At 42.3% G+C, this 22,857-nt stretch overlaps 1 protein-coding gene, 18 non-coding genes and 2 pseudogenes across 19 annotated transcripts in view; 20 read left to right on the top strand and 1 right to left on the bottom strand.

Annotated features, from left to right (window-relative positions):
• Window positions 1-22,857, bottom strand: part of cntrl (centriolin) — a 111,174-nt gene that overhangs the window by 37,487 nt on the left and 50,830 nt on the right. The gene's annotated exons all lie outside the window — the stretch shown is intronic.
• Window positions 16-135, top strand: LOC144518806 (5S ribosomal RNA). Its single transcript, XR_013502031.1, has one exon. It is a non-coding gene; the product is annotated as a 5S ribosomal RNA (ribosomal RNA).
• LOC144518824 (5S ribosomal RNA) lies at window positions 1,003-1,123 on the top strand (annotated as a pseudogene).
• LOC144518823 (5S ribosomal RNA) lies at window positions 1,989-2,108 on the top strand (annotated as a pseudogene).
• LOC144518813 (5S ribosomal RNA) lies at window positions 2,980-3,097 on the top strand. Its single transcript, XR_013502037.1, has one exon. It is a non-coding gene; the product is annotated as a 5S ribosomal RNA (ribosomal RNA).
• On the top strand, window positions 3,976-4,094 carry LOC144518831 (5S ribosomal RNA). Its single transcript, XR_013502051.1, has one exon. It is a non-coding gene; the product is annotated as a 5S ribosomal RNA (ribosomal RNA).
• On the top strand, window positions 4,970-5,089 carry LOC144518818 (5S ribosomal RNA). Its single transcript, XR_013502042.1, has one exon. It is a non-coding gene; the product is annotated as a 5S ribosomal RNA (ribosomal RNA).
• On the top strand, window positions 5,960-6,079 carry LOC144518822 (5S ribosomal RNA). The gene has a single exon (XR_013502046.1). It is a non-coding gene; the product is annotated as a 5S ribosomal RNA (ribosomal RNA).
• LOC144518815 (5S ribosomal RNA) lies at window positions 6,948-7,066 on the top strand. The gene has a single exon (XR_013502039.1). It is a non-coding gene; the product is annotated as a 5S ribosomal RNA (ribosomal RNA).
• Window positions 7,938-8,057, top strand: LOC144518821 (5S ribosomal RNA). Its single transcript, XR_013502045.1, has one exon. It is a non-coding gene; the product is annotated as a 5S ribosomal RNA (ribosomal RNA).
• Window positions 8,929-9,047, top strand: LOC144518814 (5S ribosomal RNA). Its single transcript, XR_013502038.1, has one exon. It is a non-coding gene; the product is annotated as a 5S ribosomal RNA (ribosomal RNA).
• LOC144518820 (5S ribosomal RNA) lies at window positions 9,925-10,044 on the top strand. The gene has a single exon (XR_013502044.1). It is a non-coding gene; the product is annotated as a 5S ribosomal RNA (ribosomal RNA).
• Window positions 10,919-11,036, top strand: LOC144518812 (5S ribosomal RNA). Its single transcript, XR_013502036.1, has one exon. It is a non-coding gene; the product is annotated as a 5S ribosomal RNA (ribosomal RNA).
• LOC144518805 (5S ribosomal RNA) lies at window positions 11,910-12,029 on the top strand. The gene has a single exon (XR_013502030.1). It is a non-coding gene; the product is annotated as a 5S ribosomal RNA (ribosomal RNA).
• Window positions 12,905-13,023, top strand: LOC144518819 (5S ribosomal RNA). Its single transcript, XR_013502043.1, has one exon. It is a non-coding gene; the product is annotated as a 5S ribosomal RNA (ribosomal RNA).
• LOC144518809 (5S ribosomal RNA) lies at window positions 13,897-14,015 on the top strand. Its single transcript, XR_013502033.1, has one exon. It is a non-coding gene; the product is annotated as a 5S ribosomal RNA (ribosomal RNA).
• Window positions 14,888-15,005, top strand: LOC144518811 (5S ribosomal RNA). The gene has a single exon (XR_013502035.1). It is a non-coding gene; the product is annotated as a 5S ribosomal RNA (ribosomal RNA).
• Window positions 19,262-19,380, top strand: LOC144518807 (5S ribosomal RNA). Its single transcript, XR_013502032.1, has one exon. It is a non-coding gene; the product is annotated as a 5S ribosomal RNA (ribosomal RNA).
• Window positions 20,253-20,372, top strand: LOC144518832 (5S ribosomal RNA). The gene has a single exon (XR_013502052.1). It is a non-coding gene; the product is annotated as a 5S ribosomal RNA (ribosomal RNA).
• On the top strand, window positions 21,246-21,364 carry LOC144518817 (5S ribosomal RNA). The gene has a single exon (XR_013502041.1). It is a non-coding gene; the product is annotated as a 5S ribosomal RNA (ribosomal RNA).
• On the top strand, window positions 22,241-22,358 carry LOC144518810 (5S ribosomal RNA). The gene has a single exon (XR_013502034.1). It is a non-coding gene; the product is annotated as a 5S ribosomal RNA (ribosomal RNA).

The following is a 22,857-nucleotide window of genomic DNA, read 5'->3' as shown; positions in this document are numbered from 1 at the left end:
TCACTTGGTACACTAGCTTACGGCCATACCACTCCTGAACACGCCCGATCTCGTCCGATCTCGGAAGCTAAGCAGGGTCGGGCCGGGTCAGTACTTGGATGGGAGACCGCCTGGGAATACCCGGTGCTGTAAGCTTTTCTTCCGTCAGCAGAGGGCGCTAGTAATGGTCAGATGAAGCAAAGCAAAACACTGTCTTCATTTTCTGAGCTCACTAGATGCCACTTTCTGTTCAACAAAGGGTTGAAAACACACTGAATTGCCATCTCTTTAACCCTTTTCTTTGAACAGAGATTGCCATCTAGTGAGCTTAGAAAAATAAAGACAGTGGTTTGTAAAGCTTCATTTCACCATCGCCAGAGGGCGCTACTCCTCCTTTGCTGGAGACAGAGCTGACAAGGAAACTGTAATGAGGATGCAACTTTTTTTTGGAAGCAACATCTTTAATTAAAACTAAAATAAACAACCTCACAGTGTTCAACAATTCAAGTAGGAGTTCATGCACTTGACCATGAATTCTTTGTTCTTGTTCTTCAAGATTGTGCCGATCGATAGTTTTGAAATCAAAGATATCTACATTTTGGATCATGCAAATTTACGGAAGACTACAAGTCACTCAAGTCTGAGTAAAGGTAAAGTTCAAAAGAATTGAGAAATAATTACAGTAATGAAAAAAATAAACATGGAAATACATACATGTAAGAATACATATAGCAACAGGCTAAATGAATGAATAAATATGGAACAAAACAAATGAAAGAATGCTTAAAAATACAGCAGTGTTAATTACAGTACCGAAAAAAAGAGAGCAAAAAGCAATCCAACTTGTTGGTTCGAAGATGAATGTAGTTGAACTACCAGAGAGCTACTGCAAAATGTATAGGTGCACTACTAGTGTGATTACATGTAGTTGAGTACTCCTCAACCCCAAACTGCGTCTTCAACAGTTTTGAGAACCTCTGGGGTTCATCGCCTTTAAATAGCTTGTTTTCACTTGGTACACTAGCTTACGGCCATACCACTCTCTGAACATGCCCGATCTCGTCCGATCTCGGAAGCTAAGCATGGTCGGGCCGGGTTAGTACTTGGATGGGAGACCGCCTGGGAATACCCGGTGCTGTGTTTTTCTTTCCGTCAGCAGAGGGCGCTTAGTATCGGTCAAATGAAGCAAAGCAAAACACTGTCTTCATTTTCTGAGCTCACTAGATGCCACTTTCTGTTCAACAAAGGGTTGAAAACACACTGAATTGCCATTCCTTTAACCCTTTTCTTTGAACAGAGATTGCCATCTAGTGAGCTTAGAAAAATAAAGACAGTGGTTTGCAAGCTTCATTTCACCATCGCCAGAGGGCGCTTACTCCTCCTTTGCTGGAGACAGAGCTGACAAGGAAACTGTACGGAGGATGCAACTTTTTTTTGGAAGCAACATCTTTAATTAAAACTAAAATAAACAACCTCACAGTGTTCAACAATTCAAGTAGGAGTTCATGCACTTTGACCATGAATTCTTTGTTCTTGTTCTTCAAGATTGCCGATCTGATAGTTTTGAAATCAAAGATATCTACATTTTGGATCATGCAAATTTACGGAAGACGACAAGTCACTCAAGTCTGAGTAAAGGTAAAGTTCAAAAGAATTGAGAAATAATTACAGTAATGAAAAAATAAACATGGAAATACATACATGTAAGAATACATATAGCAACAGGCTAAATGAATGAATAAATATGGAACAAAACAAATGAAAGAATGCTTAAAAATACAGCAGTGTTAATTACAGTACCGAAAAAAAGAGAGCAAAAAGCAATTCAACTTGTTGGTTCGAAGATGAATGTAGTTGAACTACCAGAGAGCTACTGCAAAATGTATAGGTGCACTACTAGTGTGATTACATGTAGTTGAGTACTCCTCAACCCCAAACTGCGTCTTCAACAGTTTTGAGAACCTCTGGGGTTCATCGTCTTTAAATAGCTTGTTTTCACTTGGTACACTCGCTACGGCCATACCACTCCTGAACACGCCCGATCTCGTCCGATCTCGGAAGCTAAGCAGGGTCGGGCCGGGTCAGTACTTGGATGGGAGACCGCCTGGGAATACCCGGTGCTGTGCTTTTTCTTTTCCCGTCAGCAGAGGGCGCTAGTAATGGTCAAATGAAGCAAAGCAAACACTGTCTTCATTTTTCTGAGCTCACTAGATGCCACTTTCTGTTCAACAAAGGGTTGAAAACACACTGAATTGCCATTCCTTTAACCCTTTCTTTGAACAGAGATTGCCATCTAGTGAGCTTAGAAAATAAAGACAGTGGTTTGCAAAGCTTCATTTCACCATCGCCAGAGGGCGCTACTCCTCCTTTGCTGGAGACAGAGCTGACAAGGAAACTGTACGGAGGATGCAACTTTTTTTTGGAAGCAACATCTTTAATTAAAACTAAAATAAACAACCTCACAGTGTTCAACAATTCAAGTAGGAGTTCATGCACTTTGACCATGAATTCTTTGTTCTTGTTCTTCAAGATTGTGCCGATCTGGATAGTTTTGAAATCAAAGATATCTACATTTTGGATCATGCAAATTTACGGAAGACTACAAGTCACTCAAGTCTGAGTAAAGGTAAAGTTCAAAAGAATTGAGAAATAATTACAGTAATGAAAAAATAAACATGGAAATACATACATGTAAGAATACATATAGCAACAGGCTAAATGAATGAATAAATATGGAACAAAACAAATGAAAGAATGCTTAAAAAATACAGCAGTGTTAATTACAGTACCGAAAAAAAGAGAGCAAAAAAGCAATTCAACTTGTTGGTTCGAAGATGAATGTAGTTGAACTACCAGAGAGCTACTGCAAAATGTATAGGTGCACTACTAGTGTGATTACATGTAGTTGAGTACTCCTCAACCCCAAACTGCGTCTTCAACAGTTTTGAGAACCTCTGGGGTTCATCGTCTTTAAATAGCTTGTTTTCACTTGGTACACTCGCTACGGCCATACCACCCTGAACACGCCCGATCTCGTCCGATCTCGGAAGCTAAGCAGGGTCGGGCCGGGTCAGTACTTGGATGGGAGACCGCCTGGGAATACCCGGTGCTGTAAGCTTTTTCTTTTCCCGTCAGCAGAGGGCGCTAGTAATGGTCAAATGAAGCAAAGCAAAACACTGTCTTCATTTTCTGAGCTCACTAGATGCCACTTTCTGTTCAACAAAGGGTTGAAAACACACTGAATTGCCATTCCTTTAACCCTTTTCTTTGAACAGAGATTGCCATCTAGTGAGCTTAGAAAAATAAAGACAGTGGTTTGCAAAGCTTCATTTCACCATCGCCAGAGGGCGCTACTCCTCCTTTGCTGGAGACAGAGCTGACAAGGAAACTGTACGGAGGATGCAACTTTTTTTTTGGAAGCAACATCTTTAATTAAAACTAAAATAAACAACCTCACAGTGTTCAACAATTCAAGTAGGAGTTCATGCACTTTGACCATGAATTCTTTGTTCTTGTTCTTCAAGATTGTGCCGATCTGGATAGTTTTGAAATCAAAGATATCTACATTTTGGATCATGCAAATTTACGGAAGACGACAAGTCACTCAAGTCTGAGTAAAGGTAAAGTTCAAAAGAATTGAGAAATAATTACAGTAATGAAAAAAATAAACATGGAAATACATACATGTAAGAATACATATAGCAACAGGCTAAATGAATGAATAAATATGGAACAAAACAAATGAAAGAATGCTTAAAAATACAGCAGTGTTAATTACAGTACCGAAAAAAAGAGAGCAAAAAAAGCAATTCAACTTGTTGGTTCGAAGATGAATGTAGTTGAACTACCAGAGAGCTACTGCAAAATGTATAGGTGCACTACTAGTGTGATTACATGTAGTTGAGTACTCCTCAACCCCAAACTGCGTCTTCAACAGTTTTGAGAACCTCTGGGGGTTCATCGTCTTTAAATAGCTTGTTTTCACTTGGTACACTCGCTTACGGCCATACCACCCTGAACACGCCCGATCTCGTCCGATCTCGGAAGCTAAGCAGGGTCGGGCCGGGTCAGTACTTGGATGGGAGACCGCCTGGGAATACCCGGTGCTGTAAGCTTTTTCTTTTCCGTCAGCAGAGGGCGCTAGTAATGGTCAATGAAGCAGCAAAACACTGTCTTCATTTTTTGAGCTCACTAGATGCCACTTTCTGTTCAACAAAGGGTTGAAAACACACTGAATTGCCATTCCTTTAACCCTTTTCTTTGAACAGAGATTGCCATCTAGTGAGCTTAGAAAAATAAAGACAGTGGTTTGCAAAGCTTCATTTCACCATCGCCAGAGGGCGCTACTCCTCCTTTGCTGGAGACAGAGCTGACAAGGAAACTGTACGGAGGATGCAACTTTTTTTTTGGAAGCAACATCTTTAATTAAAACTAAAATAAACAACCTCACAGTGTTCAACAATTCAAGTAGGAGTTCATGCACTTTGACCATGAATTCTTTGTTCTTGTTCTTCAAGATTGTGCCGATCTGGATAGTTTTGAAATCAAAGATATCTACATTTTGGATCATGCAAATTTACGGAAGATCGACAAGTCACTCAAGTCTGAGTAAAGGTAAAGTTCAAAAGAATTGAGAAATAATTACAGTAATGAAAAAATAAACATGGAAATACATACATGTAAGAATACATATAGCAACAGGCTAAATGAATGAATAAATATGGAACAAAAACAAATGAAAGAATGCTTAAAAAATACAGCAGTGTTAATTACAGTACCGAAAAAAAGAGAGCAAAAAAAGCAATTCAACTTGTTGGTTCGAAGATGAATGTAGTTGAACTACCAGAGAGCTACTGCAAAATGTATAGGTGCACTACTAGTGTGATTACATGTAGTTGAGTACTCCTCAACCCCAAACTGCGTCTTCAACAGTTTTGAGAACCTCTGGGGTTCATCGTCTTTAAATAGCTTGTTTTCACTTGGTACACTCGCTTACGGCCATACCACTCCTGAACACGCCCGATCTCGTCCGATCTCGGAAGCTAAGCAGGGTCGGGCCGGGTCAGTACTTGGATGGGAGACCGCCTGGGAATACCCGGTGCTGTAGCTTTTTCTTTCCGTCAGCAGAGGGCGCTAGTAATGGTCAATGAAGCAAAGCAAAACACTGTCTTCATTTTCTGAGCTCACTAGATGCCACTTTCTGTTCAACAAAGGGTTGAAAAACACACTGAATTGCCATTCCTTTAACCCTTTTCTTTGAACAGAGATTGCCATCTAGTGAGCTTAGAAAATAAAGACAGTGGTTTGCAAAGCTTCATTTCACCATCGCCAGAGGGCGCTACTCCTCCTTTGCTGGAGACAGAGCTGACAAGGAAACTGTACGGAGGATGCAACTTTTTTTTTGGAAGCAACATCTTTAATTAAAACTAAAATAAACAACCTCACAGTGTTCAACAATTCAAGTAGGAGTTCATGCACTTTGACCATGAATTCTTTGTTCTTGTTCTTCAAGATTGTGCCGATCTGGATAGTTTTGAAATCAAAGATATCTACATTTTGGATCATGCAAATTTACGGAAGACGACAAGTCACTCAAGTCTGAGTAAAGGTAAAGTTCAAAAGAATTGAGAAATAATTACAGTAATGAAAAAAATAAACATGGAAATACATACATGTAAGAATACATATAGCAACAGGCTAAATGAATGAATAAATATGGAACAAAACAAATGAAAGAATGCTTAAAAATACAGCAGTGTTAATTACAGTACCGAAAAAAAAGAGCAAAAAAGCAATTCAACTTGTTGGTTCGAAGATGAATGTAGTTGAACTACCAGAGAGCTACTGCAAAATGTATAGGTGCACTACTAGTGTGATTACATGTAGTTGAGTACTCCTCAACCCCAAACTGCGTCTTCAACAGTTTTGAGAACCTCTGGGGTTCATCGTCTTTAAATAGCTTGTTTTCACTTGGTACACTCGCTACGGCCATACCACTCCTGAACACGCCCGATCTCGTCCGATCTCGGAAGCTAAGCAGGGTCGGGCCGGGTCAGTACTTGGATGGGAGACCGCCTGGGAATACCCGGTGCTGTGTTTTTCTTTCCGTCAGCAGAGGGCGCTAGTAATGGTCAAATGAAGCAAAGCAAAACACTGTCTTCATTTTCTGAGCTCACTAGATGCCACTTTCTGTTCAACAAAGGGTTGAAAACACACTGAATTGCCATTCCTTTAACCCTTTTCTTTGAACAGAGATTGCCATCTAGTGAGCTTAGAAAATAAAGACAGTGGTTTGCAAAGCTTCATTTCACCATCGCCAGAGGGCGCTACTCCTCCTTTGCTGGAGACAGAGCTGACAAGGAAACTGTACGGAGGATGCAACTTTTTTTTTGGAAGCAACATCTTTAATTAAAACTAAAATAAACAACCTCACAGTGTTCAACAATTCAAGTAGGAGTTCATGCACTTTGACCATGAATTCTTTGTTCTTGTTCTTCAAGATTGTGCCGATCTGGATAGTTTTGAAATCAAAGATATCTACATTTTGGATCATGCAAATTTACGGAAGACTACAAGTCACTCAAGTCTGAGTAAAGGTAAAGTTCAAAAGAATTGAGAAATAATTACAGTAATGAAAAAATAAACATGGAAATACATACATGTAAGAATACATATAGCAACAGGCTAAATGAATGAATAAATATGGAACAAAACAAATGAAAGAATGCTTAAAAATACAGCAGTGTTAATTACAGTACCGAAAAAAAGAGAGCAAAAAAAGCAATTCAACTTGTTGGTTCGAAGATGAATGTAGTTGAACTACCAGAGAGCTACTGCAAAATGTATAGGTGCACTACTAGTGTGATTACATGTAGTTGAGTACTCTCAACCCCAAACTGCGTCTTCAACAGTTTTGAGAACCTCTGGGGTTCATCGTCTTTAAATAGCTTGTTTTCACTTGGTACACTCGCTACGGCCATACCACTCTGAACACGCCCGATCTCGTCCGATCTCGGAAGCTAAGCAGGGTCGGGCCGGGTCAGTACTTGGATGGGAGACCGCCTGGGAATACCCGGTGCTGTGCTTTTTCTTTTCCGTCAGCAGAGGGCGCTAGTAATGGTCAATGAAGCAAAGCAAAACACTGTCTTCATTTTTCTGAGCTCACTAGATGCCACTTTCTGTTCAACAAAGGGTTGAAAACACACTGAATTGCCATTCCTTTAACCCTTTTCTTTGAACAGAGATTGCCATCTAGTGAGCTTAGAAAATAAAGACAGTGGTTTGCAAAGCTTCATTTCACCATCGCCAGAGGGCGCTACTCCTCCTTTGCTGGAGACAGAGCTGACAAGGAAACTTTAGGGAGGATGCAACTTTTTTATTTGGAAGCAACATCTTTAATTAAAACTAAAATAAACAACCTCACAGTGTTCAACAATTCAAGTAGGAGATCATGCACTTTGACCATGAATTCTTTGTTCTTGTTCTTCAAGATTGTGCCGATCTGGATAGTTTTGAAATCAAAGATATCTACATTTTGGATCATGCAAATTTACGGAAGACGACAAGTCACTCAAGTCTGAGTAAAGGTAAAGTTCAAAAGAATTGAGAAATAATTACAGTAATGAAAAAATAAACATGGAAATACATACATGTAAGAATACATATATCAACAGGCTAAATGAATGAATAAATATGGAACAAAACAAATGAAAGAATGCTTAAAAATACAGCAGTGTTAATTACAGTACCGAAAAAAGAGAGCAAAAAAAGCAATTCAACTTGTTGGTTCGAAGATGAATGTAGTTGAACTACCAGAGAGCTACTGCAAAATGTATAGGTGCACTACTAGTGTGATTACATGTAGTTGAGTACTCCTCAACCCCAAACTGCGTCTTCAACAGTTTTGAGAACCTCTGGGGTTCATCGCCTTTAAATAGCTTGTTTTCACTTGGTACACTCGCTACGGCCATACCACTCCTGAACACGCCCGATCTCGTCCGATCTCGGAAGCTAAGCAGGGTCGGGCCGGGTCAGTACTTGGATGGGAGACCGCCTGGGAATACCCGGTGCTGTGTTTTTCTTTTCCGTCAGCAGAGGGCGCTAGTAATGGTCAATGAAGCAAAGCAAAACACTGTCTTCATTTTTCTGAGCTCACTAGATGCCACTTTCTGTTCAACAAAGGGTTGAAAACACACTGAATTGCCATTCCTTTAACCCTTTTCTTTGAACAGAGATTGCCATCTAGTGAGCTTAGAAAATAAAGACAGTGGTTTGCAAAGCTTCATTTCACCATCGCCAGAGGGCGCTACTCCTCCTTTGCTGGAGACAGAGCTGACAAGGAAACTGTACGGAGGATGCAACTTTTTTTTGGAAGCAACATCTTTAATTAAAACTAAAATAAACAACCTCACAGTGTTCAACAATTCAAGTAGGAGTTCATGCACTTTGACCATGAATTCTTTGTTCTTGTTCTTCAAGATTGTGCCGATCTGGATAGTTTTGAAATCAAAGATATCTACATTTTGGATCATGCAAATTTACGGAAGATCTACAAGTCACTCAAGTCTGAGTAAAGGTAAAGTTCAAAAGAATTGAGAAATAATTACAGTAATGAAAAAAATAAACATGGAAATACATACATGTAAGAATACATATAGCAACAGGCTAAATGAATGAATAAATATGGAACAAAACAAATGAAAGAATGCTTAAAAATACAGCAGTGTTAATTACAGTACCGAAAAAAAGAGAGCAAAAAAAGCAATTCAACTTGTTGGTTCGAAGATGAATGTAGTTGAACTACCAGAGAGCTACTGCAAAATGTATAGGTGCACTACTAGTGTGATTACATGTAGTTGAGTACTCCTCAACCCCAAACTGCGTCTTCAACAGTTTTGAGAACCTCTGGGGTTCATCGTCTTTAAATAGCTTGTTTTCACTTGGTACACTCGCTACGGCCATACCACCCTGAACACGCCCGATCTCGTCCGATCTCGGAAGCTAAGCAGGGTCGGGCCGGGTCAGTACTTGGATGGGAGACCGCCTGGGAATACCCGGTGCTGTGTTTTTCTTTTTCCGTCAGCAGAGGGCGCTTAGTAATGGTCAAATGAAGCAAAGCAAAACACTGTCTTCATTTTTCTGAGCTCACTAGATGCCACTTTCTGTTCAACAAAGGGTTGAAAACACACTGAATTGCCATTCCTTTAACCCTTTTCTTTGAACAGAGATTGCCATCTAGTGAGCTTAGAAAATAAAGACAGTGGTTTGCAAAGCTTCATTTCACCATCGCCAGAGGGCGCTACTCCTCCTTTGCTGGAGACAGAGCTGACAAGGAAACTGTACGGAGGATGCAACTTTTTTTTTGGGAAGCAACATCTTTAATTAAAACTAAAATAAACAACCTCACAGTGTTCAACAATTCAAGTAGGAGTTCATGCACTTTGACCATGAATTCTTTGTTCTTGTTCTTCAAGATTGTGCCGATCTGGATAGTTTTGAAATCAAAGATATCTACATTTTGGATCATGCAAATTTACGGAAGATCTACAAGTCACTCAAGTCTGAGTAAAGGTAAAGTTCAAAAGAATTGAGAAATAATTACAGTAATGAAAAAATAAACATGGAAATACATACATGTAAGAATACATATAGCAACAGGCTAAATGAATGAATAAATATGGAACAAAACAAATGAAAGAATGCTTAAAAAATACAGCAGTGTTAATTACAGTACCGAAAAAAAAGAGAGCAAAAAAAGCAATTCAACTTGTTGGTTCGAAGATGAATGTAGTTGAACTACCAGAGAGCTACTGCAAAATGTATAGGTGCACTACTAGTGTGATTACATGTAGTTGAGTACTCCTCAACCCCAAACTGCGTCTTCAACAGTTTTGAGAACCTCTGGGGTTCATCGCCTTTAAATAGCTTGTTTTCACTTGGTACACTCGCTACGGCCATACCACTCCTGAACACGCCCGATCTCGTCCGATCTCGGAAGCTAAGCAGGGTCGGGCCGGGTCAGTACTTGGATGGGAGACCGCCTGGGAATACCCGGTGCTGTGTTTTTCTTTTCCGTCAGCAGAGGGCGCTAGTAATGGTCAAATGAAGCAAAGCAAAACACTGTCTTCATTTTCTGAGCTCACTAGATGCCACTTTCTGTTCAACAAAGGGTTGAAAAACACACTGAATTGCCATTCCTTTAACCCTTTTCTTTGAACAGAGATTGCCATCTAGTGAGCTTAGAAAAATAAAGACAGTGGTTTGCAAAGCTTCATTTCACTCATCGCCAGAGGGCGCTACTCCTCCTTTGCTGGAGACAGAGCTGACAAGGAAACTGTACGGAGGATGCAACTTTTTTTTGGGAAGCAACATCTTTAATTAAAACTAAAATAAACAACCTCACAGTGTTCAACAATTCAAGTAGGAGTTCATGCACTTTGACCATGAATTCTTTGTTCTTGTTCTTCAAGATTGTGCCGATCTGGATAGTTTTGAAATCAAAGATATCTACATTTTGGATCATGCAAATTTACGGAAGATCTACAAGTCACTCAAGTCTGAGTAAAGGTAAAGTTCAAAAGAATTGAGAAATAATTACAGTAATGAAAAAATAAACATGGAAATACATACATGTAAGAATACATATAGCAACAGGCTAAATGAATGAATAAATATGGAACAAAACAAATGAAAGAATGCTTAAAAATACAGCAGTGTTAATTACAGTACCGAAAAAAAGAGAGCAAAAAAAGCAATTCAACTTGTTGGTTCGAAGATGAATGTAGTTGAACTACCAGAGAGCTACTGCAAAATGTATAGGTGCACTACTAGTGTGATTACATGTAGTTGAGTACTCTCAACCCCAAACTGCGTCTTCAACAGTTTTGAGAACCTCTGGGGTTCATCGCCTTTAAATAGCTTGTTTTCACTTGGTACACTCGCTACGGCCATACCACCCTGAACACGCCCGATCTCGTCCGATCTCGGAAGCTAAGCAGGGTCGGGCCGGGTCAGTACTTGGATGGGAGACCGCCTGGGAATACCCGGTGCTGTAAGCTTTTTCTTTTCCGTCAGCAGAGGGCGCTAGTAATGGTCAATGAAGCAGCAAAACACTGTCTTCATTTTTCTGAGCTCACTAGATGCCACTTTCTGTTCAACAAAGGGTTGAAAACACACTGAATTGCCATTCCTTTAACCCTTTTCTTTGAACAGAGATTGCCATCTAGTGAGCTTAGAAAATAAAGACAGTGGTTTGCAAAGCTTCATTTCACCATCGCCAGAGGGCGCTACTCCTCCTTTGCTGGAGACAGAGCTGACAAGGAAACTGTACGGAGGATGCAACTTTTTTTTTGGAAGCAACATCTTTAATTAAAACTAAAATAAACAACCTCACAGTGTTCAACAATTCAAGTAGGAGTTCATGCACTTTGACCATGAATTCTTTGTTCTTGTTCTTCAAGATTGTGCCGATCTGGATAGTTTTGAAATCAAAGATATCTACATTTTGGATCATGCAAATTTACGGAAGATCTACAAGTCACTCAAGTCTGAGTAAAGGTAAAGTTCAAAAGAATTGAGAAATAATTACAGTAATGAAAAAAATAAACATGGAAATACATACATGTAAGAATACATATAGCAACAGGCTAAATGAATGAATAAATATGGAACAAAACAAATGAAAGAATGCTTAAAAATACAGCAGTGTTAATTACAGTACCGAAAAAAAAGAGCAAAAAAAGCAATTCAACTTGTTGGTTCGAAGATGAATGTAGTTGAACTACCAGAGAGCTACTGCAAAATGTATAGGTGCACTACTAGTGTGATTACATGTAGTTGAGTACTCCTCAACCCCAAACTGCGTCTTCAACAGTTTTGAGAACCTCTGGGGTTCATCGTCTTTAAATAGCTTGTTTTCACTTGGTACACTCGCTTACGGCCATACCACTCCTGAACACGCCCGATCTCGTCCGATCTCGGAAGCTAAGCAGGGTCGGGCCGGGTCAGTACTTGGATGGGAGACCGCCTGGGAATACCCGGTGCTGTAAGCTTTTTCTTTTCCGTCAGCAGAGGGCGCTAGTAATGGTCAAATGAAGCAAAGCAAAACACTGTCTTCATTTTTCTGAGCTCACTAGATGCCACTTTCTGTTCAACAAAGGGTTGAAAACACACTGAATTGCCATTCCTTTAACCCTTTTCTTTGAACAGAGATTGCCATCTAGTGAGCTTAGAAAATAAAGACAGTGGTTTGCAAAGCTTCATTTCACCATCGCCAGAGGGCGCTACTCCTCCTTTGCTGGAGACAGAGCTGACAAGGAAACTGTACGGAGGATGCAACTTTTTTTTTGGAAGCAACATCTTTAATTAAAACTAAAATAAACAACCTCACAGTGTTCAACAATTCAAGTAGGAGTTCATGCACTTTGACCATGAATTCTTTGTTCTTGTTCTTCAAGATTGTGCCGATCTGGATAGTTTTGAAATCAAAGATATCTACATTTTGGATCATGCAAATTTACGGAAGACGACAAGTCACTCAAGTCTGAGTAAAGGTAAAGTTCAAAAGAATTGAGAAATAATTACAGTAATGAAAAAAATAAACATGGAAATACATACATGTAAGAATACATATAGCAACAGGCTAAATGAATGAATAAATATGGAACAAAACAAATGAAAGAATGCTTAAAAATACAGCAGTGTTAATTACAGTACCGAAAAAAAGAGAGCAAAAAAAGCAATTCAACTTGTTGGTTCGAAGATGAATGTAGTTGAACTACCAGAGAGCTACTGCAAAATGTATAGGTGCACTACTAGTGTGATTACATGTAGTTGAGTACTCTCAACCCCAAACTGCGTCTTCAACAGTTTTGAGAACCTCTGGGGTTCATCGTCTTTAAATAGCTTGTTTTCACTTGGTACACTCGCTACGGCCATACCACTCCTGAACACGCCCGATCTCGTCCGATCTCGGAAGCTAAGCAGGGTCGGGCCGGGTCAGTACTTGGATGGGAGACCGCCTGGGAATACCCGGTGCTGTAAGCTTTTTCTTTCCGTCAGCAGAGGGCGCTAGTAATGGTCAAATGAAGCAAAGCAAAACACTGTCTTCATTTTTCTGAGCTCACTAGATGCCACTTTCTGTTCAACAAAGGGTTGAAAACACACTGAATTGCCATTCCTTTAACCCTTTTCTTTGAACAGAGATTGCCATCTAGTGAGCTTAGAAAATAAAGACAGTGGTTTGCAAAGCTTCATTTCACCATCGCCAGAGGGCGCTACTCCTCCTTTGCTGGAGACAGAGCTGACAAGGAAACTGTACGGAGGATGCAACTTTTTTTTTGGAAGCAACATCTTTAATTAAAACTAAAATAAACAACCTCACAGTGTTCAACAATTCAAGTAGGAGTTCATGCACTTTGACCATGAATTCTTTGTTCTTGTTCTTCAAGATTGTGCCGATCTGGATAGTTTTGAAATCAAAGATATCTACATTTTGGATCATGCAAATTTACGGAAGACGACAAGTCACTCAAGTCTGAGTAAAGGTAAAGTTCAAAAGAATTGAGAAATAATTACAGTAATGAAAAAATAAACATGGAAATACATACATGTAAGAATACATATAGCAACAGGCTAAATGAATGAATAAATATGGAACAAAACAAATGAAAGAATGCTTAAAAAATACAGCAGTGTTAATTACAGTACCGAAAAAAAAGAGCAAAAAAGCAATTCAACTTGTTGGTTCGAAGATGAATGTAGTTGAACTACCAGAGAGCTACTGCAAAATGTATAGGTGCACTACTAGTGTGATTACATGTAGTTGAGTACTCCTCAACCCCAAACTGCGTCTTCAACAGTTTTGAGAACCTCTGGGGTTCATCGCCTTTAAATAGCTTGTTTTCACTTGGTACACTCGCTTACGGCCATACCACCCTGAACACGCCCGATCTCGTCCGATCTCGGAAGCTAAGCAGGGTCGGGCCGGGTCAGTACTTGGATGGGAGACCGCCTGGGAATACCCGGTGCTGTGTTTTTCTTTTCCGTCAGCAGAGGGCGCTAGTAATGGTCAAATGAAGCAAAGCAAAACACTGTCTTCATTTTCTGAGCTCACTAGATGCCACTTTCTGTTCAACAAAGGGTTGAAAACACACTGAATTGCCATTCCTTTAACCCTTTTCTTTGAACAGAGATTGCCATCTAGTGAGCTTAGAAAATAAAGACAGTGGTTTGCAAAGCTTCATTTCACCATCGCCAGAGGGCGCTACTCCTCCTTTGCTGGAGACAGAGCTGACAAGGAAACTGTACGGAGGATGCAACTTTTTTTTTGGAAGCAACATCTTTAATTAAAACTAAAATAAACAACCTCACAGTGTTCAACAATTCAAGTAGGAGTTCATGCACTTTGACCATGAATTCTTTGTTCTTGTTCTTCAAGATTGTGCCGATCTGGATAGTTTTGAAATCAAAGATATCTACATTTTGGATCATGCAAATTTACGGAAGACGACAAGTCACTCAAGTCTGAGTAAAGGTAAAGTTCAAAAGAATTGAGAAATAATTACAGTAATGAAAAAAATAAACATGGAAATACATACATGTAAGAATACATATAGCAACAGGCTAAATGAATGAATAAATATGGAACAAAACAAATGAAAGAATGCTTAAAAATACAGCAGTGTTAATTACAGTACCGAAAAAAAAGAGAGCAAAAAAGCAATTCAACTTGTTGGTTCGAAGATGAATGTAGTTGAACTACCAGAGAGCTACTGCAAAATGTATAGGTGCACTACTAGTGTGATTACATGTAGTTGAGTACTCCTCAACCCCAAACTGCGTCTTCAACAGTTTTGAGAACCTCTGGGGTTCATCGCCTTTAAATAGCTTGTTTTCACTTGGTACACTCGCTACGGCCATACCACCCTGAACACGCCCGATCTCGTCCGATCTCGGAAGCTAAGCAGGGTCGGGCCGGGTCAGTACTTGGATGGGAGACCGCCTGGGAATACCCGGTGCTGTAAGCTTTTTCTTTCCGTCAGCAGAGGGCGCTAGTAATGGTCAAATGAAGCAAAGCAAAACACTGTCTTCATTTTTCTGAGCTCACTAGATGCCACTTTCTGTTCAACAAAGGGTTGAAAACACACTGAATTGCCATTCCTTTAACCCTTTTCTTTGAACAGAGATTGCCATCTAGTGAGCTTAGAAAATAAAGACAGTGGTTTGCAAAGCTTCATTTCACTATCGCCAGAGGGCGCTACTCCTCCTTTGCTGGAGACAGAGCTGACAAGGAAACTGTACGGAGGATGCAACTTTTTTTTTTGGAAGCAACATCTTTAATTAAAACTAAAATAAACAACCTCACAGTGTTCAACAATTCAAGTAGGAGTTCATGCACTTTGACCATGAATTCTTTGTTCTTGTTCTTCAAGATTGTGCCGATCTGGATAGTTTTGAAATCAAAGATATCTACATTTTGGATCATGCAAATTTACGGAAGACGACAAGTCACTCAAGTCTGAGTAAAGGTAAAGTTCAAAAGAATTGAGAAATAATTACAGTAATGAAAAAATAAACATGGAAATACATACATGTAAGAATACATATACTTCTCCGGGAACCATCACCTTATCGTGGTGGGAGAGGTTTGTGTGTCCCTATGAACCTGAGGGCTGTGTTGTCTGGAGCTTTGTGCTCCTGGTAGGGTCTCCCAAGGCAAAGTGGTCTCAGGTGAGGGGCCAGACAAAGAATGGTTCAAAAATCCTATGAAAAAATCGAGGAAGGGATGAAGTGACCCTGCCCGGAGGAAGCCCGGGCCCCCTCGTCTGAGCCAGGCCCAGATGGAGGGCTCGCCAGCGAGCGCTCTGGTGGCCGGGGTTTGCCACGGAGCCCGGTCGGGCACAGCCCGAAAAAGCTACGTGGCGGACATCCCTCCATCCCATGGGCCCACCACCTGTGGGAGGAACCGCTGGGGTCGGGTGCGCTGCCACATGGGTGGCAGTGAAGGTCAGGGGCCTCGACGGACCAGACCCGGGCAGCAGAGGCTGGCTCTGGGGACGGGAATGTCACCTCTCTGTGGGGGGAAGGAGCCGGAACTTGTGCGGGAGGTGGAGCGCCACCGGTTAGATCTGGTGGGGCTTACCTCTACGCACAGTCTTGGTTCTGGAACCATACTCCTGGATAGGGGTTGGACTCTTTTCTTCTCCGGAGTTGCCCAGGGTGTGAGGCGCCGGGCGGGTGTGGGGATACTCACAAGCCCCCGGGCTGAGCGCCGCTACGTTGGAGTTTAACCCGTGGACGAGAGGGTCGCTCCCCTACGCCTGCGGGTTGTGGGGGGGGGGAAAAACTCTGACTGTTGTTTGTGCATATGCACCAAACAAGAGTTCAGAGTATTCGGCCTTCTTGGAGACCTTGAGTGGAGTCCTGCATGGGGCTCCAGTCGGGGACTCCATAGTTCTGCTGGGGGGACTTCAACGCGCACGTGGGTAATGATGGAGACACATGGAGAGGCGTGATTGGGAGGAACGGCCTCCCTGATCTAAACCAGAGTGGTTGTTTGTTGTTGGACTTCTGTGCTAGTCATGGATTGTCTATAACGAACACCATGTTCGAACATAGGGATGCTCATAAGTGTACTTGGTACCAGAGCACCCCTAGGCCAAAGGTCAATGATCGATTTTATAATCGTTTCATCTGGATCTGAGGCCATATGTTTTGGACACTCGGGTGAAGAGAGGGGCGGAGCTGTCAACCGATCACCATCTGGTGGTGAGTTGGGTCAGGGGTGGGGGAAGACTCTGACAGACCTGGTAAGCCCAAACGGGTAGTGCGGGTAAATTGGGAACGCTCTGAGGAGGCCCCTGTCCGACAGACTTTCAACTCACACCTCCGGGCGGAGCTTTTCGTGCATCCCTGTGGAGGCTGGGGGCATTGAACCTGAGTGGACAATGTTCAAAGTTTCCATTGCTGAAGCTGCGGTGAGGAGCTGTGGTCTTAGGGTCTTAGGTGCCTCAAGGGGCGGTAACCCACGAACACCGTGGTGGACACCGGTGGTCAGGGAAGCCGTCCGATTGAAGAAGGAGTCTTTCCGGGATATGTTATCCCAGACGACTCCGGAGGCAGTTGCAAGGCACCGAAGGGCTCGAAGGGCTGCAGCCTCTGCCGTGAAAGAGGCAAAGCAGCGTGTGTGGGAGAAGTTCGGAGAAGACATGGAGAAGGACTTTCGGTCGGCACCAAGGTACTTCTGAAAACCGTTCGCCACCTCAGGAGGGGGGAAGCGGGGAACCATCCAAGCTGTGTACAGTAAGGATGGGACGCTGTTGACCTCAACTGAGGAGGTAATAGGGCGGTGGAAGGAGCACTTTGAGGAACTCCTAACCCGACTAATACGCCTCTATGGTAGAGGCAGAGCTGGAGGATGAGGGGGGGGGGATTGGCATCAATTTCCCTGGTGGAGGCTGCTGAGGTAGTTAAACAACTCCACAGTGGCAAAGCCCCAGGAATTGATGAGATCCGCCCAGAAATGCTTAAAGCTCTGGGTGTGGAGGGGTTGTCTTGGCTGACACGCCTTCAACATTGCGTGGAAGTCTGGGACGGTGCCTAAGGAGTGGCAGACCGGGTGGTGGTTCCCTTTTAAAAAAGGGGGGACCAGAGGGTGTGTGCCAATTACAGGGGTATCACACTTCTCAGCCTCCCGGTAAAGTCTACTCCAAGGTGCTGGAAAGGAGGGTTCGGGTCGATAGTCGAATCTCAGGTTGAAGAGGAACAATGCGGATTCCGTCCCTGGTCGTGGGAACAACGGACCAGATCTTTACTCTCGCAAGGATCCTGGAGGGAGCCTGGGAGTATGCCCAACCAGTCTACATGTGTTTTGTGGATCTGGAGAAGGCGTATGACCGGGTGCCCCGGGAGATACTGTGGAGGTGCTGCGGAGTACAGGGTGAGGGGGGTCCCTTCTCAGGGCCATCCACCTCTGTACGACCAAAGCGAGAGCTGTGTCCGGGTTCTCGGCAGTAAGTCGGACTCGCTTTCAGGTGAGAGTTGGCCTCCGCCAGGGCTGCGCTTTGTCACCAATCCTGTTTGTAGTATTTATGGACAGGATATCGAGGCGTAGTCGGGGTGGAGAGGGGTTGCAGTTCGGTGGGCTGGGGATCTCATCGCTGCTTTTTTGCAGATGATGTGGTCCTGATGGCATCATCGGCCTGTGACCTTCAGCACTCACTGGATCGGTTCGCAGCCGAGTGTGAAGCGGCTGGGATGAGGATCAGCACCTCTAAATCGGAGGCCATGGTTCTCAGCAGGAAACCGATGGAGTGCCTTCTCCAGGTAGGGAATGAGTCCTTACCCCAAGTGAAGGAGTTCAAGTACCTTGGGGTCTTGTTCGCGAAAGTGAGGGGACAATGGAGCGGGAGATTGGTCGGAGAATCGGCACAGCAGGTGCGGTATTACATTCAATTTATCGCACCGTTAGACGAAAAGAGAGCTGAGCCAGAAGGCAAAGCTCTCAATCTACCGGTCAGTTTTTGTTCCTACCTCACCTATGGTCATGAAGGCTAGGTCATGACCGAAAGAACAAGATCCAGGGTACAAGCGGCCGAAATGGGTTTCTCAGGAGGGTAGCTGGCGCCTCCCTTAGAGATAGGGTGAGAAGCTCAGTTATCCGTGAGGAGCTCGGAGTAGAGCCGCTGCTCCTTTGCGCCGAAAGGAGCCAGTTGAGGTGGTTCGGGCATCTGGTAAGGATGCCCCCTGGGCGCTCCCTAGGGAGGTGTTCCAGGCACGTCCCAGCTGGGAGGAGGCCTCGGGGGAGACCCAGGACTAGGTGGAGGGATTATATCTCTAACCTGGCCTGGGAACGCTCGGATCCCCCAGTCGGAGCTGGTTAATGTGGCCCGGGAAAGGGAAGTTTGGGGTCCCCTGCTGGAGCTGCTACCCCCGCGACCCGACCCCGGATAAGCGGATGAAGATGGATTGATGGATGGAAGAATACATATAGCAACAGGCTAAATGAATGAATAAATATGGAACAAAACAAATGAAAGAATGCTTAAAAATACAGCAGTGTTAATTACAGTACCGAAAAAAAAGAGCAAAAAAGCAATTCAACTTGTTGGTTCGAAGATGAATGTAGTTGAACTACCAGAGAGCTACTGCAAAATGTATAGGTGCACTACTAGTGTGATTACATGTAGTTGAGTACTCCTCAACCCCAAACTGCGTCTTCAACAGTTTTGAGAACCTCTGGGGTTCATCGTCTTTAAATAGCTTGTTTTCACTTGGTACACTCGCTTACGGCCATACCACCCTGAACACGCCCGATCTCGTCCGATCTCGGAAGCTAAGCAGGGTCGGGCCGGGTCAGTACTTGGATGGGAGACCGCCTGGGAATACCCGGTGCTGTGTTTTTCTTTCCGTCAGCAGAGGGCGCTAGTAATGGTCAAATGAAGCAAAGCAAAACACTGTCTTCATTTTTCTGAGCTCACTAGATGCCACTTTCTGTTCAACAAAGGGTTGAAAACACACTGAATTGCCATTCCTTTAACCCTTTTCTTTGAACAGAGATTGCCATCTAGTGAGCTTAGAAAATAAAGACAGTGGTTTGCAAAGCTTCATTTCACCATCGCCAGAGGGCGCTACTCCTCCTTTGCTGGAGACAGAGCTGACAAGGAAACTGTACGGAGGATGCAACTTTTTTTTTGGAAGCAACATCTTTAATTAAAACTAAAATAAACAACCTCACAGTGTTCAACAATTCAAGTAGGAGTTCATGCACTTTGACCATGAATTCTTTGTTCTTGTTCTTCAAGATTGTGCCGATCTGGATAGTTTTGAAATCAAAGATATCTACATTTTGGATCATGCAAATTTACGGAAGATCTACAAGTCACTCAAGTCTGAGTAAAGGTAAAGTTCAAAAGAATTGAGAAATAATTACAGTAATGAAAAAAATAAACATGGAAATACATACATGTAAGAATACATATAGCAACAGGCTAAATGAATGAATAAATATGGAACAAAACAAATGAAAGAATGCTTAAAAATACAGCAGTGTTAATTACAGTACCGAAAAAAAAAGAGCAAAAAAGCAATTCAACTTGTTGGTTCGAAGATGAATGTAGTTGAACTACCAGAGAGCTACTGCAAAATGTATAGGTGCACTACTAGTGTGATTACATGTAGTTGAGTACTCCTCAACCCCAAACTGCGTCTTCAACAGTTTTGAGAACCTCTGGGGTTCATCGCCTTTAAATAGCTTGTTTTCACTTGGTACACTCGCTTACGGCCATACCACTCCTGAACACGCCCGATCTCGTCCGATCTCGGAAGCTAAGCAGGGTCGGGCCGGGTCAGTACTTGGATGGGAGACCGCCTGGGAATACCCGGTGCTGTAAGCTTTTTCTTTTCCGTCAGCAGAGGGCGCTAGTAATGGTCAAATGAAGCTAGCAAAACACTGTCTTCATTTTCTGAGCTCACTAGATGCCACTTTCTGTTCAACAAAGGGTTGAAAACACACTGAATTGCCATTCCTTTAACCCTTTTCTTTGAACAGAGATTGCCATCTAGTGAGCTTAGAAAATAAAGACAGTGGTTTGCAAAGCTTCATTTCACCATCGCCAGAGGGCGCTACTCCTCCTTTGCTGGAGACAGAGCTGACAAGGAAACTGTACGGAGGATGCAACTTTTTTTTTGGAAGCAACATCTTTAATTAAAACTAAAATAAACAACCTCACAGTGTTCAACAATTCAAGTAGGAGTTCATGCACTTTGACCATGAATTCTTTGTTCTTGTTCTTCAAGATTGTGCCGATCTGGATAGTTTTGAAATCAAAGATATCTACATTTTGGATCATGCAAATTTACGGAAGACTACAAGTCACTCAAGTCTGAGTAAAGGTAAAGTTCAAAAGAATTGAGAAATAATTACAGTAATGAAAAAATAAACATGGAAATACATACATGTAAGAATACATATAGCAACAGGCTAAATGAATGAATAAATATGGAACAAAACAAATGAAAGAATGCTTAAAAATACAGCAGTGTTAATTACAGTACCGAAAAAAAAGAGAGCAAAAAAGCAATTCAACTTGTTGGTTCGAAGATGAATGTAGTTGAACTACCAGAGAGCTACTGCAAAATGTATAGGTGCACTACTAGTGTGATTACATGTAGTTGAGTACTCCTCAACCCCAAACTGCGTCTTCAACAGTTTTGAGAACCTCTGGGGTTCATCGTCTTTAAATAGCTTGTTTTCACTTGGTACACTCGCTACGGCCATACCACCCTGAACACGCCCCGATCTCGTCCGATCTCGGAAGCTAAGCAGGGTCGGGCCGGGTCAGTACTTGGATGGGAGACCGCCTGGGAATACCCGGTGCTGTAAGCTTTTTCTTTTCCGTCAGCAGAGGGCGCTAGTAATGGTCAAATGAAGCTAAAGCAAAACACTGTCTTCATTTTCTGAGCTCACTAGATGCCACTTTCTGTTCAACAAAGGGTTGAAAACACACTGAATTGCCATTCCTTTAACCCTTTTCTTTGAACAGAGATTGCCATCTAGTGAGCTTAGAAAAATAAAGACAGTGGTTTGCAAAGCTTCATTTCACTATCGCCAGAGGGCGCTACTCCTCCTTTGCTGGAGACAGAGCTGACAAGGAAACTGTACGGAGGATGCAACTTTTTTTTTGGAAGCAACATCTTTAATTAAAACTAAAATAAACAACCTCACAGTGTTCAACAATTCAAGTAGGAGTTCATGCACTTTGACCATGAATTCTTTGTTCTTGTTCTTCAAGATTGTGCCGATCTGGATAGTTTTGAAATCAAAGATATCTACATTTTGGATCATGCAAATTTACGGAAGATCTACAAGTCACTCAAGTCTGAGTAAAGGTAAAGTTCAAAAGAATTGAGAAATAATTACAGTAATGAAAAAATAAACATGGAAATACATACATGTAAGAATACATATAGCAACAGGCTAAATGAATGAATAAATATGGAACAAAACAAATGAAAGAATGCTTAAAAATACAGCAGTGTTAATTACAGTACCGAAAAAAAAGAGCAAAAAAGCAATTCAACTTGTTGGTTCGAAGATGAATGTAGTTGAACTACCAGAGAGCTACTGCAAAATGTATAGGTGCACTACTAGTGTGATTACATGTAGTTGAGTACTCCTCAACCCCCAAACTGCGTCTTCAACAGTTTTGAGAACCTCTGGGGTTCATCGTCTTTAAATAGCTTGTTTTCACTTGGTACACTCGCTACGGCCATACCACCCTGAACACGCCCGATCTCGTCCGATCTCGGAAGCTAAGCAGGGTCGGGCCGGGTCAGTACTTGGATGGGAGACCGCCTGGGAATACCCGGTGCTGTAAGCTTTTTCTTTTCCCGTCAGCAGAGGGCGCTAGTAATGGTCAAATGAAGCAAGCAAAACACTGTCTTCATTTTTCTGAGCTCACTAGATGCCACTTTCTGTTCAACAAAGGGTTGAAAACACACTGAATTGCCATTCCTTTAACCCTTTTCTTTGAACAGAGATTGCCATCTAGTGAGCTTAGAAAATAAAGACAGTGGTTTGCAAAGCTTCATTTCACTATCGCCAGAGGGCGCTACTCCTCCTTTGCTGGAGACAGAGCTGACAAGGAAACTGTACGGAGGATGCAACTTTTTTTTTGGGAAGCAACATCTTTAATTAAAACTAAAATAAACAACCTCACAGTGTTCAACAATTCAAGTAGGAGTTCATGCACTTTGACCATGAATTCTTTGTTCTTGTTCTTCAAGATTGTGCCGATCTGGATAGTTTTGAAATCAAAGATATCTACATTTTGGATCATGCAAATTTACGGAAGACGACAAGTCACTCAAGTCTGAGTA

This window comes from Sander vitreus, chromosome 5, assembly GCF_031162955.1.
Source record: "Sander vitreus isolate 19-12246 chromosome 5, sanVit1, whole genome shotgun sequence".
Taxonomy (NCBI): Eukaryota; Metazoa; Chordata; class Actinopteri; order Perciformes; family Percidae; genus Sander; species Sander vitreus.
The sequence above is the reverse complement of the archived record's forward strand: the minus strand, read 5'-3'. Positions and strand labels throughout refer to the sequence as shown.